We start from the raw sequence: 14,383 nt of genomic DNA on the forward strand, positions 1-14,383 counted from the left end.
AAGTTTGCAAGGAAATGATCATTTAAGGGAGAATGAGAAGGAAAACATTAACCATGATAGTAAGCACAAATTACTCACTCTTGAAAATTGTGTGTTCTTAACCTGGAGAGGAGAACAAATGTTTCCCTTGTTAGCTTCTCTAAATTAAAGGCTTCATGATGGTTTAACCAAATTTACCTATACAGACAATGTTTGTGAGTGTCTTTAGATAAACCAAAGACCATTCCTATGTTGTGTAAACATGTCAATCATGTTCTGCCTTATCTAAAAGTGTAGACATACCCCTGCCACCACCAATAAAGTCTCGGGGGACAGAGTTTTTACCATCTAATGATGGCCAGTTTCCCAAGGGTAAATAAACATGTAGTAATTTCCAGAACACATGTAAACAGGACCCAGTTAAAATACAAGATGTTAGATACCTAACACTTCGGAGTGTCGACTGGGAATGTAGTCATGTGATAGGAACCGTAACTAATGTTTTGTTAAATTAGACTATTTCACTAATAGCACAGGTACAAATACCTGTCCTGGGCCACTTCCCAAGAATCTCTCCCCAGTTCTCTGCACACGTGTTTAGGATCCTTACACCCTGCTGGTGGAGTGGCCCACTTATCACTCTGCAATGTCCTTGTTCCCATCGAATATCTCTCCTGTCAGCCGGCGTTGTCTGAATTGGTGTACTACTCCAGTTTTCTTTTCAGCATTACTTATACAACATATACATTATCCTTTCAACTTGTATGAATACTTTAAGATCAACCTCTAAGTGCATAATTTAGTTTTATTTTTATTCTAAGAAACTTTGCCTTCTAATTGGAGTATTTATTCTATTTATATGCCATAAAATCACTGATATTGGACATCTAGGCACCATTATCACTGTTTGCCACTGTTTGCTCTTTATTCTGCCTGTTCTGTGCTCCTTGTTGCCTTCTTTGGGTTTATTCATCCATAATGATTCTATTTCTCCCCTACCTCAGGAGCTTCTGATTAATATTCTCTCACTGTTTATGCAGTCTTTATAGAATGCTCCCTTGTTTTAATAAAGTCCATATCATTTTCCTTGGACCACTTCATGGACAATGCAGGGAGCTTAGAAGCTCCTTTATTTTTCCTGCCGTTGGTGTTATTATTGACATCTTTTTAAATTTCATATGAGCGTAAACTCCCAAAGCATTACCATATTGCTTTACACTTTCAATAAATATTTAGATGTGCCCACATATTTATCTTTTCCTTCAGTCTCTGCTCTACTGGCAACTCTGAGCTGCCTCTTGTGGTCAACATCTGCCTTTTGTTGTTGGTCCTCAGGTGACAAATTCTCTTAGTTATCTGCCTGGAGACAGCAGTCCAGGTTGGCTGTTCCCAGTGTCAGCACTTTTGTGTACATTTTCTTCTGTGCTTCATTCCACTTGCTGAGAAGTTGGGGGTCATCAACTTCTGCTCTTTGACAAGAATTGTCTCTGCTCTCATCATGCTTTAGGATTTATCTTTGTGTTTCAAAGCTCTGCGGTAGTTGATGGGCCTTTCTTTGGACCCCTCCTGTGTCGTGTTCTTAATGCTTCTGAAATCATTCGCTTGGTGTTTTTTTTCTTGTTTGAGAACATTTGAGGCTTCTCCTGACATGTGGCCTGTTTCCTCTCTCTCCTTTTTCTGGGGCTCCAGTTACACTACCCCTGATCTTCCCTCATACCCTATGTGTGGGAGGCTCTTTCCATCACCACCCATCCTTGGGTTTCTCATGCAACAGTCTCAGTATTTCCTTCTGCTCTGTTTTCCTGTTCACTAATTATCTCTTCAGCTGCACAGAATTTGTTTTACAATCCAGCTATTATGTTCCTATTTCCAGTTAATATATTTTGTTATAAATTCTCTTAGAATTTTTCATAGTTTCCAAAAATTGTCTGACAAAATTCTCAAAAAAGTTATTTAATTCCTTGAACAAATCAGTTATAATTATTTTAAAACCAGTGTCTTATAATGTCTTGTAAATATAATATCTAGATCTACTCTAGCGTTTTTTTCTTGTCTTGATTTTTGGACAATTCCTTTTCCTTGTTCACCTGGTTACTTCTGATGAGTGCAGGACACTGTGGTGAAAACCTACGGAAAAATGTGAGGCTCTGGGAAAGTCTCATCTTACCCCAGGGTTTCCTTGCCTGTGGTAGGCAAATATTAAACCAAGGGATTCTTATGGTGTAACTTAATGGTCCCACCCCTATTGGAACTGGTTTATTTCTGGGACAATTACTTGTAGGATGTCAGGGTCTCGATGAAAGCTTCAGGTGCTCTCAAGACCCTCCCTCTGATGGATGGCCACTGCCAGACCCACAAGAAAGCTCCTCAGCTGGTCCTTTCCAAACCAGCTGCTACCGAAAGGCAAATCTGGACACAGCTCCAGGCCCACGGCTTGGCTGCTCTCCTCCCCAGGTGCTGACCTAGAGGCTCTTGCTGCCAAAGTAGCTCTCAAAACCATCAAATATATATATTTTTTCAAATTATGTTCAGACTTTCTACCATAAGTAGAATAACCTGGGTGAGTCAGAAAAAGAAAATAAAATGTGAAGCTCTTCCAACCTGGATACCTAGGGGCACAAAGTGGTAGTGAGCCCCTTTCTTCTGTAAAAGATGAGCCCGCTGGCATCTCCCCAGCATCTGCAGCCACAGAGAGAGCTGTAGGAAGCACGGCGTGATGCACCTGCCTTGTGGAAAGGAGGAAGAGTGTCCTTCCTCAGCATTTGTGGTTCATGCCCAAATCCCGTTATGCTTCAACTTTAATGGGTTGATTGTGGACTCCCTGTCAATTCATTAACCAGAGGATATAGAAGGAGGTTAATAAAAGCAGGGTCTACACTTGCAGAGATGACCACTGGTGGTGAAGTGGAGCTGCAAGACTGGGAATTTCTCGTGCATTTCAGTTGTCCAGGTTTTGGCTGCAGTGACAGTCCCCACTGCACATCTGTGGACAAGAACTGGACCTTTATTATCCTGATGCTGATGAATGTGTGAAAACAAAACATGTGATTCACAGAGCAGCTCCCCTCAGGCTGCAAGGCTGACCCAGGACGGGCTGGAGGAGACGCAAGCCAGTTCTAGACAGTTCTCAGGAGGCCACTTTCCATAAGCTCACACCTGAGCAGCAAGTTTCCAGTTTCAAATTTTTTCTTTAGACCATGTCCAATTGTAATATAGATTGAAGAAGGGCCATAAGCTTTGCACAAGCTTTGTAAATGAACTTTGACATCCTTTAAAAAGGTATGTTTTTATATTGAATTATTTATTCATTCAAGTATAAATTACCTCTATAGTTGCAAAAACTTATGACACAACTTGACTTTTTTTAGTTTCATCTAATTTATTTAGTGGTATGTGTGCATTTCTGCAAGACTAGATAAGTAAAAAATGAAAAAAATTTGGAAGGCCTCAATTCACAAAAATTAGATTTTAGAAAATAATCCAATTTGAGTTCCTCCTGAGTACTATCAGCTTAATTTGAAAGGACGTTAATTTCTCTAGAAATGAACTAGTTAATTAAGAGTTAGCAGGTAATTAATGTGCAGTTATATGCAGTGGTGTTTAATGAAAGCAATAAGAAAGGATCTATTAATAATTGGTATTTAAAGTTTCATTTGAGAATATTAAAAAGATAATCTGGTGTATTGCCAGATCAGAAGGAAAGCTCCTCGTATAGTTGGGGCAAATTTGGTAAAAAGTAAAAGTTAAAAAAAAAAGTGTTGGCATCTTTATGAAGTAAAGCTTCATATATAGATTCTCAATTAGTTTTTACTGGACATGAAATGAAACACTTGTTTTCAACTTTAATTCCTTTTTAATAAATCATCATCAGCACCTGGGCAAGTTTCCCAGCCACTTACCTGAACGCAGGTGGCTCCGGGCATGGGAGGTCCTGTTCACGGGCCTGCAGGTCTGGGCCAGTGGTGCATCTCGCTGGGGCTGCTGATGGAGTCTCTGGCTGCGTCATGCTCTAAAATGCTTGAAGTGAAGTCACAAAACATCAATTCTAAAAGCTTTTCAGACTAATCCTAAGTGATAAAAGTAAGATCAGGAAAATCAATCTTTCAATTAAGGAAATTTGAATATGTATTTATCTAAACATAAATCTATGTCTATGTGTATTTATGAATGTTTACATAAGTGTATAAAATTCTGGGAGACACGGAAAAATGTATCCAGTGGATAATGGGGGGATTATGTTGACTTTTAAAAATGTTTACAGTTTTCTTGCAATAAGCATATGCTATTTTTTATTTAAAAACATTCAACATCTAAAAATAGTTTACTGTTCATTCTGAGCCTGAGGTCATAGTCAGTGTGAAGGTCCTGGGACTGAACCAGAAATGGGGGTAATGTAGGATCAAGGCATCTCCAGGGAAAGTTGTCTGGTGGAGGGGTCATCTGATGCTTCCAGAGGGTTCTGGAAAGTTCTAAGAAGGCAGTAGGATTTCTGTGTAAAGCAGCCAACTCCGCAATCCAGGTGTTAAGGCGAGGCCACCGATGCCCAGGGAGTCCTCCAAAATCCTTCCCTTGCTGTCCTTGGGGCCACCCTCCCCGATCCTATTCTGCTCTGGGCCCCACCGTGACTCAGTTTCCTACCCTGGTGTCAGTACAGAGACTCAAACACCAGGAGCAGCTGCCCACAGCTGCTGCAGAGCCTTGGCCACCATGGGCTCTGCAAGGCCACAACCCGGCCTCTGCTGCCCCACAGCCCCATTGCACTCATGCGAGCTGCCAACAGGTTCCCTCCTCAGGGCCCTCCCACAACCCCCCTGTGTACCTGCAGTCCAGGGTCACGGGGTCAAGGTTGAAAGGCCTGACTATGACAGATGCATTACCCAGCACATCCTGAGGCTGATGGACTTGCTGGACAGTGAGTGTCCTCTGCAGACAATATGCCCACTCTGTTCAACAGAGAGAGATGAGCCTGCGTTTGAGGCCTTACCCAGCCGAGGCCACTTGAACGCTGGGAGGGGCAGAGAGGGTATGCCAGAGGCAAGGGCAGAGGTTCAGAGAGCTTCCTCCACCACAATTCTTCTCGTTTTCTAAGAAAAGCTGATGGGGAGCAGACGTGTGGTGTGATGCCCCCACGTTAGCTGCGCTTGAAAAATGCAAGACAGAGCCCTGGGCTCTGTCGTTTCCTCAGTGAAGACTCTTGACACAGTCTCCTTCTGGTGTTGAGTGTGTGACATCAGCCTGGGTCTGCCCGGCACATTCCCAGCCTCCAGTCTGCCATCCCCACTCCCTGCTGAGGACCCACTCAGTCTTCTTCTCAAGGGCCATGAGACTTGTTCAGACATGTTCCAGACGTCACAGTCGTGCCTGTTTAAGGATGTTCTACCTGCGCCAGGTATGGTCACAGTCAATGAGGTGCATATCTGGCTGCATGTTCAAGTTGTACCTATTAAGGATCATTTCTTAAATTTCACGTGTAGACACAGCTGGAGGTCACTGTGGTCTAGGGCTGCCCTGAACCCGGAGCGTCCTGCCTTTCTGAGGCTTTACGAATATGGAGGACATCACAGACTTCTTCGGGCATTCACGGGCTGGCCTGTATGTTGGCATATAACGAAAATGACCACTTCAGATTTTGACTGATATCACCAGTTGTCTTCCAAAACAGTTTAAAACCATCCATAGTCCCGTCGACAAAATATGAGCACATGCATTTCCTATACATTTGTGATGTTTTAATATGAAATGAGAAACTGTATCTCTTTTATCATTATTTATAAATTGATTAGTGAGGCTGGGCCCCTTCACACATGTTAATTGGACATTTCTATTCCCTTTACTCTGAGTTACACACAAATATGCTTTATTCAATTTCCTTTTGGAATGCTTGTCTGTTTCATATTGAAATACAAAGATTTTTTGAATATCTAAATATTAATCCTTTGTGCCACTTCTTAGTGAAAGTGTGTCTATTTTATTTTTCTTTAAAAACAATTTAAGGGGCAACCCGGTGGCATAGTGGTTGAGTTCGCATGCTCAGCTTTGGCAGCTCAGGGTTCATGGGTTTGAATCCCAGCTACAGACCTACACACCTACACACCAGTCATCAAGCCATGTTGTGGCAGTGGCACACATGAAAAACAGAGGAAGATTGGCCCGGGTGTTAGCCCAGGGCCAATCTTCCTCAACAGCAACAACAACAGAAAGAATTTAACTTTCAATTTCCTGGGTAAGGTTCCCATGTCCCTTCAGTCAGTTTCTTGGTCCTGACTCCTGATCAAACGCTGTTCCATTTGCTATGTCTGTTTGTCCCTTCTCTTTGCTTCTCTTTCTCCTCTTGGGGTGACTTGACCATGGTCTGGTTTCTCTTTGGTGTTTTTCCATGTGTTTCTGTTTCTCTTGTGGTTGAAATGTGGACATTCTAGGCTTTTTCTTCCTCTGGTTATTCTAAGTGTCTAAAACCAGGTATATTGTAAACAAATATCTTTCAAAACCAAGATTGAGTAATTGCCACTATATCCCCTGAGCTACAGAATCACTTCTGCATGATTTGACTCCACATTATTTACCATTTTGAAATAATCTTGGAATTCTAGTCCAGATTGCTTTCTTTTATATCCAAAGTATTATGCTATAAAGAATTTAAGAAAAATGCACATTCTAGGGTTTTATTACCACGTCCTCCAAATCTTTCATGCTTCTTTATTTTCCTGCACTCCATCGTTTTGCCTTTCTTGCAATATATTCTGCTATGATCATCCTCTGAAAGGCCTCTATCCTCCCCTGTCTTTTCATGATAGTTGGGTTTGGAATCAGCCTTAAAAACCTAGGAGGCGATATTGTGTATTCCTCTGACAAGCTTGGAGATTTAGCAATTGAATCTGCAATCTTGACCATGGTCATATCGATAGTTACGACTTTCCCTGAATTAATCAAACATCTACTCACTTCTCCACATGCATTGGGCACAGTGCTCCAAGGGTCATGGAAACCAGATCGAAATTTCACAGTTCAGGTCCTCCTGACTGCACAGTGTCAAATCTTTACCGTAGATGACTCATAAAACAAACCTGCTTACTATGGTTTTCAGGTCTAAGAATTAATACCGCATTTCACAAGGAGAAAGGATAGGGGAGTTTAAAAGGATATTTAAAATTCATTAGCTAAGTTTCCTTATTGCCAAAGTGCAGGTGGCAGAGAGAAGACAAGGTGGTGGTGGACACCATGCCCGAGAGAAAGTGTTTCACCTAAATTTTCTTGGAAAACCCTGGATCTCTGCAGGCCACTCTGTGAAGGTCCTTCCTCTGCAAATCAGGACCTACAACAGAATTTACTAGGCCTGCTTTAGGGCTTGACAAGGCACCTGGGGATGCTTGTGAACTGTGAGGCTGTGTGGAGCACAATTGTCAAACTACACTCTTTCAGGATCCATTTATTCCCGCATGGCAGGCACAGTGGACACTCACTGATGTGTGTGTTAGATCTGCTTTGCCGCTCCCTTGTGTCTCAGTTTTGTTTCCTCTCACCCTAGATCCAGATGTCCTCCAACAGGAAGGCGGTCTCTGGTGATCCGAAATCCAGTGCCTGCTCTGCCCTCAGCAGCAGCTGCAGGCCTCAGAGAAGCTTCAAAGCTGCTTCTGTTGACCTGATGTTTAACTTTGGTTCATTAACAGCAGACCCTGAGCTCTGATCCTTCTTTCTGTCTCAGGGCAACTGTGAAAGTCGCACAACGACCTCATGTGTGGGTTCACCCACATCCCAGATTCAGTTGGGGCACTTGGTGACAGGAGTAGGAGATGGCAGCCTCCTTTTATAGACTATGACCGTCTCCTCCCTCGTTGTGGAAGCAGAGCTCACATCCATGGGGTACCAGGAGGCTCTATGGGATGTTACACTCAGCCCAGGGCCAGGCCAGGTACATGTCACACTGACAGCAGGTCTAAAATGACAAGTGACGTGTCTGTTCAGAGTACAGACAGTGACAGTGCATCACATCCAACTGTCATGGCAACAACATCAAAGTTCTACCAACCCATTTTGGTACAAGAACTGGTGGTATGGCTGCCACTTTTCCTAACTGAGATTCAGTCCTATATAGGGAAAATTATGGAGGACCTGTGGACTGACCGTAACTCCTTTCTGCCTGATGGAGGTGAGCAGTTAATCTCCAGTAGCCGCATGAGTCAGGAGGCAGGTGCTTGGCCACAGTTGCTCCACAAATTTGCAACCTGTCCATGAACTGACATGGAGCACCCCGTGTAGGTAAAGCCAATCTGCAGTAAATCCAGACCAGGGGTGTAATTTAAGGTCTGATGAATCCTTAAAGGGACATCTGTAGAGTCTCTGACTTGGAGGAGGGGTCTCTGAGAAGATTTACACCCTGGACGGGGCTGGTCTGCACAGGTGCATGAAAAATAGCTCACGATCCCAGCAGAGTTGCATTAAAATTCTGTAATTATAGCAACCCTCTCAAATACACCCTGTCTGCATTTTGTAGAGATGTATTTCCCGGAGATTCCTGAACGTGCCATCAGTTGCAATCCCCTCCAGTTAATCCTTGTATCTGATATACTGCATAGAAAAGCAAGCCAACCCAAAAGCAGCCTGGGACAAGGCTAGTTCTCTGAAGTTGCAGCTTTCACAAAATGCTGCTTGGACAACAGAAGGAAATAAGAGTTAGAGGAAGCAAGTCTGTGGCCTGACAAGAGATGCCCCTTCAGAAAGAAGGAAAGACAGCTTCCCAGCCCCCAGCCTCCTTCCCAGTGGGTATGTCCCAATCCTACCCTCAGAGAAGAAACTTATGAAGGGTCAATTCTTTGTCAAGATGATTAGAATCGTGTCGATTAAAAACCACTAGTTTGAACAGTACACAATCTATCTGCTTACTTTTCTCTTCTGGTAAACTCAACTTGATTTTGAGTTTAAAGAGCACAAATTGTTATGGAAATAGACAGAGCTCAGCTCTAATGCACAATGAATTCATAGAAAGTCATCCATAACAAGCAGACAATGTAGGCCTACTGTGAAGATAGCTGAAAGCAAGCTTTAGGATTACGGAGGGGAAGGGAAGTTGTATTTCAACGGTTTCCAGGAGTTCCTAATCGCCAGAGATATGGCTTTAAATTCACTTTGGGTTGGATGACTTCTTTGAGGAATGTCAGTCACACGGGCTCCTGAGTTTCATAAATATTTAGGAGAAGGTGTTATTGATCACAGTCCTGTTTCTGTGGCATAAAGGCCAGGTGAGGAGGGGATGTGTGGTGGTGTGTCTAATAACTGACCTCTAACTAACGTGGTGATGACTTTGTGCTTTGGGGTCCGTTGGAAGCCTGAGGTTGGCCTGTAGGTCATGGAGTGACCAGGGAGTCTACAAAGGCTGCATGCGTGTGAGGACATGAGTCCCAGGCTGTGAGAGACAAGAGGACCCCACACCCAATGCCCTTGTGCAGGTCAGCTTCTCTTACGAGTCTCTCTGTAGGACTGTCCAGAGCACATTCTCAGGGTCACAGGGTAAGTCTGTCTAGTGGGTTTTAGAGCGGCTGAGTACTCTCAGTGTGCTCTTTGGCTTCAAGTGGCACTCCCTCCCCTTGTGCGTTTGTGCACAAGTTTGCCTTTTTATAAGGACATCTGTCATGTTAGATGAGACAGGATGACCTCATCTTAACTAATTACATCTGCAATGACCTTGCATCCCAATAAGGTCACATTCTGAGGTCCTTGGGGCTAGGACTTCCACACATGAAACTTAAGGGCACAAGTCAGCCCATAGGGCTCACCCACACAATGCTGTGTTGAGGTGTGTAGCCTTTGCTGAGCTGATGTGTGAAAGAGACAGTTCACTGTAGCATTTTAGGTTCACTGAATTTCTGGGTAAACAGTGATATTTTCTGCTAATAAGTATAGTTTTGCTTCTTCCTTTGCAATGTTTATTATCATTTTAAATGTTTTTTCTAATGTCACTGGCTAGATCTCCCACAGCTATTTCATAACAGGGATAATAACGGACATTCTTATTTTGTTGCCAAGTTTGGTGGTGACACAACTGATGTCTCAACATTAGCTTTTCATTTCTGTGTATGTTTCAAATAATTCTAAGAAGGTATCCATTTCAGTTCATTCTCATTTAATAAACTTTGTTTAAATAAAGATTGAAAGCTGATTTATTTTCCTGAGGATGATTCTCCCCAACTTAACATCTGTACCAATCTTCCCCTAGTTTGTATGTGGTTCACTGCCACAGCATCGCTGCTGACAAGTGGTATAGGTTCAGGCTGGGAAACGAAAACCGGCCACTGAAGCAGAGTGTGCCGAACTTAACCACTAGGCAATGGGGCCAGCTCCAAAAGCTGATATTTAAAATTGTTTTTCTCTCTATATAAAAGAGTTTGCATGTCCCTCTTTTAAACTACAAGTCCTCCTACCAGTTACTCTCCATCAAGCCAGACTATTTTCCCCATTATTGTCTTTCTATGTTTATTTATTTATTGACAGCTTCTTGAATTCACTAGAGTGCAGGAGGACAGGAACTTTGCTTCTTGTCCTGAATATTTATTGCCATCTGTGGGTGCAAACCATCATTAAATATGTTTAGGGGCTGAGTGGATGACATGAGGAGTGAGGAGAGCTTATAGAGTGAAGGGAGCATCAGCCACCGTGACACATGGCTGAAGCATCTGCAGTGATGTCAAACCTCAGTGCTTGCTGCAGGACTGGTTCAATCACCTAAATGTTGTAGCTTAGGGCATTTGAAATGAGATGAGAAATTGCACTGAGTAAGACACCACAGTTATTTAATAATCAGCACATGAAGAGTAGCCTAAGGGTCATCTGCACATCCGAATAGTCCAGCATGTGGAGGCTCTGCTCACACTTAATTGGAAGCAGACAGGAGATGCTCCCTTACTGTTAATCAGCTGGGAAACCAGGTCTTAGCAAGCACAGAAGGAGAGGAGAGAAGCAATGCTACTGCTCAGAATAAGGCTGAACTGAAGCTCAGGCAATGACTTGCATCCCAAAGATAATAATTATAAATTCTGGAAAATGTTTTTAAGAGAACAATTTGCAGTCAGAGGAGGACAAAAGCAGGTGGAAGCTGGAGTATCACCCTGTGGAATAAGAAGGCCACGTGGGACAGGTCTCCCTTTACGTGACTTCCTCTTAGATTCCTCCCAAGTTTTAAGGTGTGGAGTAGCCAGAACATGAGCAAAACCCACAGTTTTCTCACCGGGACATGTCTGAGAACAAAGTTTTGGCTTGCTACAGTGGCTGGAACCTGAGAGGGAAAAGGAAAACCACAGTTGGGGGCTTCAAATTTTCTATAGGCTCCCCACAAATCCTTGGCCAATCTCTGAACTTTAAACACATGAGACTGAGTCCAAAAGCTGGGTGGAAAGCAAGATCCGTACTCCTGGGCCATCTGAGCTGAGATTTCAGCTGGCGCCCACCACAGAAGGATGGAACTTGGAGTTTGAATGCTGCCAAGTTAGAATGGTGAGTAACAACCCAGCTTTGGATGAAACACCAGATGGAACTAAGAATTCACACTAAAATTCAAGAAAAACCGATCCTTATCTTTTTTAAGTCCAAGGTGATCAGCCAGCAACTTAAGTGCCAGCTATAATAAAACAATGCCTCATTGCTCTTCTGAGGGAGGTAACAAAATTCAGTCTCTTCAGCAAACCATCCACAATGGTTAGTTTACAGAAAAAACAATTGTTACACATAAACAGGAAAAATTGGCCCATGTCAAGAGAAAAAATGGTCAAGAAACACAAGCCATGAGATGTCTCTGATTTGCAGTTAGCATGTGTTGAGGCTAAGCGGCTATTCCAAGTATTTTAAAGGACTTAAATGACAAGATGTCATGATGAATGCACAGATGAGGAATCTCAGCACAGAAATAAAAAGTTAATAAACAATCCAATGGATATTCTAGAAAAAAAACTGCATATAAGAAATTTTTAAAAAATATTTACAAACTCAAAAACCAATTGGAGGTGACAGGTGAAACTGACAGTGAATTGAAGCAGATCAAGAGAAATTATACAACCTGAAGAAGAAGATAGAACACAGAAGAATCACAAGCAGAGCATGAGTGACCTGTAGGACACAATCATGTGGTTGACATGCATATTCTTGGAGTTCCAGAAGAGAAGAGAGATTTGGGAAAATATTTTTTTTAAATAATGTTTGAACATTTTCCAGTTTCAGTGAAAAATATCAACTTATAGATTCCAGAAACTCCTCAGCAAAACCCATGCAGGTTTAATAAAGAGAACACCATGCCTGGCACATGGTAGTCAAGTAGCGGAAAATCAGATATAAAGGGGACATATGAAAGCTGCTGGAATAAAAAGACCATCACAAACAAGAACCATGATGACAACAGATGGCAAAGGACCACACGTTCAAGTGATGAAAGAAAAATAAAAGCAAAGTTGACAACATGAAATTCTATATCCAGTAAAAAGTCTGTGTACATTCTAGAAGAAGGCTTAAGGGAAATGAATCCCAGTGGAAACTGGGATCTGCAAGCAGGAAAGAGAAGTACTCAAGTGTTAAATATAGAAAACATAAATAAATATTCTCTTAATTTCTTTAAAGTCAAATTTCTGTTTAATGCAAATAGAATCATATCTCACGATTCATAACAGAGGCATATATAGAACAGATGACAAATATAGCACAGAACAAATAAAATTCACCATCGCAAAATTCTTAAGTTTACATTGAATAGTATATTAATAACTCTAGGTAGCAAACACAATTTAAAAGCTTATAGGTAATAGGTTTTGGAGGAACTGAAACAGTTTTAAAAGAATATCCAAAATGCTAAGAAAGAGAAGTGGAAAAAACATTAGATGTGTTGAATTGAAACAAATAACAAACTAGTCCAGTCATATCAATAATTCATTTAAAGTAAGTGGTGTAAGCCCTTTAATTAAGAGCTATATTGTCAGGAGGAACGGAAAAGAAAGACTCAACTATATCCTACCCATTTTAAATACAAAGACAGAGGGTGAAAAAGAGAGAATGGGACAGATACACCGGGCACACAGTAGGCACGAGAAAGCTGGTCGGCAGTGTTGATATCAGACGAAACAGACTTTACCACAAGAGTATTACTGGAGACAAAGAGACATATTTAATGATGATGAATCATCACTTCACCAGGAAAACATACAAATCTTAAACGTGTGTGTGCACCTACTAACGGAGCTTCAACATATGTGATGCAAAAACTGTCATGACAAAGGGTGAAATAGACAAACACACATCACGGAGGGCAATGCCAACAGCCCTGTCTCAGTAATTAATGGAATAAACAGACAAAATTCAGTGAGGGCACAAAATACATGAGCACGACTATCAGTCACCCTGACCTAATCAAAATATTTAGAACATCTCATGCAAAACTGAAGAATAGTCATTCTATTAAAGTAAAAATGGAATGTTCCCAAAATAGACCATGTGCTGGGCAATAAAATAAGTCTCAGTAAATTTCAAAAGGCTGGAGTAAGACATTTTATGCTCCCTGACAATAAAGGAATTTGTATGAGTCAATCACCATGAAACATGTAGGAAAGTACCCAATACTAACAAGTTAAAACATGCAAATGCACATGCACATACTCACACGCTCACACGCACACCTGCGCGCATGCACATAGACATGAATGCACGCAAACGCAATCCATCCGTATGAAGTCCCAAAGCAGGCAAATGAATCTACAGTGATACATTGAGAACAAGGGTTAACACTGAGAGTTGTGTTTTCTGGGAAAAGCCAAATAAAACTTTTTAGGGTAGTGAGACATTCTGTTGACTGAAACATTGATTGTGGTACTGATTAAATGAGTGTATACATTTTCCCAAACTCATCAAATATATCAAATTGTGTAATTTGCTGTATGTAGATTTTAATTCAATAAAAATTATGAAGGAAACAAACTGAAATAAAAGATGGTTAACTACCCTCTATGCTCTTTTCTGTCTCGGTAATGGAAATAGTCCTTTGTGAATCACAGATGTACCTGCTTGGCACCAGAAAACAAACTCCATCATACTTCCAGGCAATGGCAGGGGCCAGTCTTGGCTATTGGAGTCACATGTCACTTTCCGTTTTGGGGACTACTGTTACTACCAAGGAGTATAGAAAAGAGAAAATACTTTGGATAAAAAATGCCCTTATCTTCTTTTTCAGTTTTGATTTTTCAATAGAGTTATAGTATAAAACGAATGAAAATAGTACCTCCACAAAATCTGCTCCAAGTGATTAAACACCTTCTTGCATGTTTCCTGGCTGGCCCTCAGGCTTACTTTCCTTTGCTCTCACTGCCTTCAGAACAAGATCCACATCCTCATGGATCATCCCTTCTTTAAGTTCTAGCCCCTCAGATTCCAGCCCACC

At 41.8% G+C, this 14,383-nt stretch overlaps 1 protein-coding gene across 1 annotated transcript in view; it reads right to left on the bottom strand.

The window, feature by feature from the left end:
- The window catches only part of LOC138917600 (uncharacterized), a 95,786-nt gene that overhangs the window by 29,522 nt on the left and 51,881 nt on the right, over nt 1–14,383 (bottom strand). The window contains exons 5-6 of the mRNA XM_070234699.1: nt 4,799–5,569; nt 3,879–3,996 (exon numbers count right to left, since the gene is read on the bottom strand). The gene's annotated coding sequence lies outside the window, so the exon portion shown is untranslated. The remainder of the gene's footprint in view (nt 1–3,878; nt 3,997–4,798; nt 5,570–14,383) is intronic.

This window comes from Equus caballus, chromosome 14 (assembly GCF_041296265.1).
Source record: "Equus caballus isolate H_3958 breed thoroughbred chromosome 14, TB-T2T, whole genome shotgun sequence".
Classification (NCBI taxonomy): domain Eukaryota; kingdom Metazoa; phylum Chordata; class Mammalia; order Perissodactyla; family Equidae; genus Equus; species Equus caballus.